At 47.7% G+C, this 5,936-nt stretch overlaps 1 long non-coding RNA gene across 1 annotated transcript in view; it reads right to left on the minus strand.

Annotated features, from left to right (window-relative positions):
- Positions 1-5,936, minus strand: part of LOC139023769 (uncharacterized) — a 128,587-nt gene that overhangs the window by 65,980 nt on the left and 56,671 nt on the right. The window contains exon 2 of the long non-coding RNA XR_011474937.1: positions 3,951-4,024. This is a non-coding gene — a long non-coding RNA (uncharacterized lncRNA). The remainder of the gene's footprint in view (positions 1-3,950; positions 4,025-5,936) is intronic.

Consider the following 5,936-nt stretch of genomic DNA (forward strand, 5'->3'; position numbering starts at 1 on the left):
CTGTACTCCCCACGGGTGCTCCCCCCCAAGACAAACTTATCCCACCTCCCATCTTTACATCCCCCGTTGTCCCCCCCACAGACCAAAGCTATACCCCATCCTTCCCATCTACTCCCCCTTGTCCCCCCCAAGACAAAAGCTTATCCCCACCTCCCATCTTTACTCCCCCTTGTCCCCCCAAGACAAGCTTATCCCCACCTCCCATCTTTACCTCCCCCTTGGCCCCCCTAGACAAACTTACCCCACCTCCCATCTTTATTCCCCCTTGTCCCCCCAAGACAAGCTTATCCCCACCTCCCATCTTTACTCCCCCTCTGTCCCCCCAAGCAAGCTTATCCCCACCCCCATCTTTATCCCCTTGTCCCCCAAGACAAACTTATCCCCACCTCCCATCTTTACTCCCCCTTGTCCCCCCAAGAACAAAGCTTATCCCCACTCCCATCTTTACTCCCCCTGTCCCCCCAAGACAAGCTTATCCCCACCTCCCATCTTTACTCCCCCTTGCCCCCCAAGACAAGCTTATCCCCACCTCCCATCTTACTCCCCTTTCCCCCCAGAAGCCAACGCTTATCCCCACCTCCCATCTTTACTCCCCCTTGTCCCCCCAAGACAACACTTATCCCCACCTCCCATCTTTTAACCCCCTTCCCCCCCAAGACAGCTTATCCCCACTCCCATCTTTACTCCCCCTTGTCCTCCCCAAGACAAGTTATCCCCACCTCCCATCTTTACTCCCCCTTGTCCCCCCAAGACAAGCTTATCCCCACCTCCCATCTTTATTCCCCCTTGTCCCCCCCAAGACACAGCTTATCCCCACCTCCCATCTTTACTCCCCCTTCCCCCCCAAGACAAAGCTTATCCCACCTCCCATCTTTACTCCCCCCTTGTCCCCCCAAGACAAGCTTATCCCCAACTCCCCATCTTTACTCCCCTTGCCCCCCAAGACAAGCTTATCCCCACCTCCCATATTTACTCCCCCTTGTCCCCCCACAGACAAACTTATCCCCACCTCCCATCTTTACTCCCCCTGTCCCCCCAAGACAAACTTATCCCACCTCCCATCTTTACTCCCCCTTGTCCCCCCAAGACAAACTTATTCCCCACCTCCCATCTTTACTCCCCCTTGTCCCCCCCAAGGACAAGCTTATCCCCACCTCCCATCTTTACTCCCCCTTGTCCCCCCAAGACAAACTTATCCCCACCTCCCATCTTACTCCCCTTGTCCCCCCAAGACAAGCTTATCCCCACCTCCCATTCTTACTCCCCCTTGTCCCCCCAGACAACTTACCCCCACCTCCCATCTTTATTCCCCCTTGTCCCCCCAAGACAAAGCTTATCCCCACCTCCCATTTTACTCCCCCTTGTCCCCCCCAAGCCAAGCTTATCCCCACCTCCCATCTTTATCCCCCTTGCTCCCCCAAGACAAACTTATCCCCACCTCCCATCTTTACTCCCCCTTGTCCCCCCAAGACAGCTTATCCCCACCTCCCATCTTTACTCCCCCTGTCCCCCCAAGACAAGCTTATCCCCACCTCCCATCTTTACTCCCCCTTTGCCTCCCCAAGACAAGCTTATCCCACCTTCCCATCTTTTACTCCCCTTGCCCCCCCCAAGACAAGCTTATCCCCACCTCCCATCCTTTACTCCCCCTTCCCCCCAAGACAAACTTATCCCCACCTCCCATCTTTACCCCCCCCTGTCCCCCCCAAGACAAGCTTATCCCACCTCCCATCTTTACTCCCCCTGTTCTCCCCAAGACAAGATTATCCCCACTCCCCATCTTTACTCCCCTTGTCCCCCCAAGACAAGCTTATTCCCCACCCCCATCTTTATTCCCCCTTTGTCCCCCCAAGACAAGCTTATCCCACCTCCCATCTTTACTCCCCCTTGCCCCCCAAGACAAGCTTATCCCACCTCCCATCTTTACTCCCCCTTGTTCCCCCCAAGACAGCTTATCCCCCACCTTCCCATTCTTTACTCCCCCTTGTCCCCCCGACAAAGCTTATCCCCACCTCCCATATTTACTCCCCCTTGTCCCCCCCAAGCACAACTTATCCCCACCTCCCATTTTTACTCCCCCCTTGTCCCCCCAAGGACAAACTTATCCCCACCTCCCAATCTTTACTCCCCCTTGTCCCCCCAAGACAAGCTTATCCCCACCTCCCATCTTTACTCCCCCTTGTCTCCCCAAGTCAAGCTTGCCCCACCCTCCCATCCTTACCCACCAACCACCTCCATTCATTGCCCTCCCTTACCCACCCAGGCCAAGTTTATCCCAACCTCTTTCTTTCTCCCCCCCTTCTTCTCAAACACATTTACAACCCTCTATACATCTACTTACTTATCCAGTCTCCTTCATTCACACACAACATCAAATCAAATCAAATCAAAWTMTATTTGTCACATACACATGGTTAGCAGATGTTAATGCGAGTGTAGCGAAATGCTTGTGCTTCTAGTTCCGACAATGCAGTAATAACCAACATATATCTGTGCCTCAGCACACCCATTCTCCTTCATTCACACACAACATATCTGTGCCTCAGCACACCCATTCTCCTTCATTCACACACAACATATATCTGTGCCTCAGCACACCCATTCTCCCCCGCCATCCTACACATATTRACCCTCCTTCATTCTCCCATTCATATGCACAGATACATACCCATACACACACACACACACACACACAGACACACACGCACACACGGGCGCGCGCGCGCGCGCACGCACGCACACACATCCATCCATAGACCAATATTTGACTATTATTGACTTACATTCTCTTTTATATTGTCCTTTCAGTGTCCATGTATCTCATTGGCATAGGCTAATTATATTGTTACTTCCTGGAGAAGAACAGTTACTTGGGGACAATAGAGTTCAGATTGTATTGGAAGGAATATTTTCTCAATTTACGATAAGCTGGTCTTGGGCATCACTGTATGTAGCCTAGTGTGTTTTTTCCACCTCTCCTCAGGGCACTGGGCTCTCTTTCAACTGGAAAGGTTTCCTGCAGCCTGTTCAGGCCTTTAACTCAGCCTAGTAGACATGTCCTGGATCAATCAAAGGGACTGGCCCTGGATCTTGATCTCCTTTCCCCCACTGTGCCCTCAGAATGTTGACTTTGATCTGATAGTTCCAAAGCTTAAATATTACCATGCGAGGGTATCTAGAGTTCTTCTGCRTCACGCCGATCCGATGGCATCGCTCCATATCCTCTGGTGATACATCCTCGCCAAGCTCCTCCGATATCAGTTTGATCACGTAGCTGGAAAGGTCCCCTTTGTCCTCGTCTTCCGGTAGGGACAATATTCTTATATTATTTTGTCTCAATCTGTTTTCTAGCTGATCCAGCTAATCTTCTAAAGTTTGCACCTTTGTTTCCAGAAGGCCAATTTTGTTGTCTTGATCGTCCACGTGCCCATCCTGTATATACATGTCTGACAAGATAGGCTCTACTTTCCTTTTGAGCAAATACACTTTTTTAACTACAGATTGTAACAGTTTGTTTCTTTTGGTGAGTATTAAGAGCATTGAAAGCATGTTTTCCTGGATATCCTTCAGCTGTTCGCTGCTCTCATTTGCATCTCCAAGTTGTTCTTTGTCCTTTCCTCCAAGAGAAGCCATGGCTTGTTGTGGTCGAGTCTCAGTGTATCTTTACACACAGATCGTTGTTGTGTATAATGCACCGCTCACTCTCTCCCAGTTACTTGGGGATATATTCATCTATCGATTTTAAGGGCCTGAATTAAACTATGTTGTGTGGCTTCTACATATAATCACAGTTTTGACGGTACAAAACTGAGCTACTATCTCCCAGTGCGTCCCATCCATACGCGCATGCGCGCATCCAAAGACATATTTCCATTTTAACCCCAAAAACGGATGATAAAGTTTTAAACTTGATCAAACTGTAGCAGAAGAGAACGAAGCACAGTACTCACCAGCTAGTCATCACTGGCACATGGTCCTGCGGCTACAGGGATGGGCTGAGAGGACTGTTCTACCCTTTAGAAACCTATTTCATGGAGAGAGAGAGAGAGAGGAGAGACAGAGACGGGGGAGGGGTGAGTCTTTCAATTCACACCAGTCGTTCGTCTCCTTCCCATAAGTAGTGTGGAGTGCCACAAAGAACCACACACACTCTCGTACACACACCGCCAACTTTTACAATGGAGGTGAGAGTGTGGACCTGGAATGGCATTTAAACTGGAGTTTCTTACGTTTCATGGGGTGGGGTGGGTGAAGGGAGAAAGGGACAGAGAAAAGATGGCTCCCCAACCCCAACTAAATCTCAAACAAGTTCATTGCAGTTAAAGTTTTTCAAGCAAATAGTGTAGGCTGACATGTAAAGGATAATTTACTGTAGTTTAATTTATAGACTTCATGAATATAAATCTGCGAAGATACAGTATATACCTTCCAGCTGGATTAATCAAACTTGCAGGCTAATATACTGTACAGTTACCATTTGGCCTTTTGGCTTCTGATCTTAAGTTAACACCACAGAGCAAATTGGAACAAAATAGCCTTCCAAAGTTTCTACGGAAACCTCTGTGTGAGGCTCAGAAATCTTGTCCCTCCCGCGTTGTCAATTAACAGGATATTTTTCTCACTTGAAAAGAAAAGAAGGCGAGAGAAAATGTTGCCTGTACAACCCTGGCAGTTGGCTAAAGCTCTGCGTTGCTATGTAGAACCTAGACTCTAGATGTGTATCCTCTTCCTCTGCTATGTAGAACCTAGACTCTAGATGTGTATCCTCTTCCTCTGCTATGTAACCTAGACTCTAGATGTGTATCCTCTTCCTCTGCTATGTTGTATGCCACTAAGCAAGCACTTACACTTTGATTCACTTGTTGAGAAAGTGCCTGTAGCTGGAGTTTAGAGCCATGACGATCAGAGATAAACTGTAGACTGGTGCCTCCTTCTCTGCTAGTTCTGAGGAATTAGTTGTAATACCGTTATTAGGGAGCAAATACAAAAACAGGTGGACCAATTCAAATAGGGATGTCTGGAGGACTTGCTATGGAGATAGACCCTGAATTTGGTTGTAGGCAGCACCACTACAGACAGACAGTGGTGGGAATGTTATGGCTGCACAAAGCAAGCAGCCACGTTCTCCTGTGTCAACATGGGCTACTGCTCTCTTTCTTCTACCAAATCAAGAGGGCAGAGAATCCTCATCAATACAAAGGCTAACTGGGGTTTAACATCTCTTGTGTTGAATCTGTTCTATTCAGCCACTGTCACACGTCTTCTCTTTTTCAACTATTCATGCACACACAGACACACATAGAGACAGACTGAGACTAACACTTATWCAAACACAACATGTCTGTAAACAAATACATATTTTACTAGAATGACTAGAATGCCCAAACACCAACTTGTAGGAAAACTAAAGAGACAAATCTGCTGATTAACCTCATTCTTTATTTTTAAAATGTTATTGTATTATTTTATACAATTTAATTGGATATTTTATAAACAATACAAAACATACACATGCAAACGACTACATCATACAAACATCACTACATCACATCTGCCCAGACCCACTAGCCCACCCCCCTATCTCCAGTGCCCTTATCACTTTCTGCCACATGGTCTCAAACTGCACCATTCTGTTTCTCTCTGTCACCCACACTCTCTCCATTTTGATCATAAAGTATTAGACCATTACATTGCGTGAACTACGGGGGATTGACTGATTTCCAGTTTTTAAGTATACGTTTTCTTTCGCTAATTGATGAGAAGAGTATCATCCTGTTCCCACCTCAGGTTCACAGTGGGACAGGAGGGGACACGTTCTCCACCACCAAACACACACACAGAGAGAGAGACATGACATGAGAGACAATAAATAGGAAGTGCAAATGCAGAGACTCCAAGACCATTGAGTGCTTTTGAAGTGACAGGTTGGTGCGAGT

This window comes from Salvelinus sp. IW2-2015, linkage group LG36 (genome assembly GCF_002910315.2).
Source record: "Salvelinus sp. IW2-2015 linkage group LG36, ASM291031v2, whole genome shotgun sequence".
Taxonomy (NCBI): domain Eukaryota; kingdom Metazoa; phylum Chordata; class Actinopteri; order Salmoniformes; family Salmonidae; genus Salvelinus; species Salvelinus sp. IW2-2015.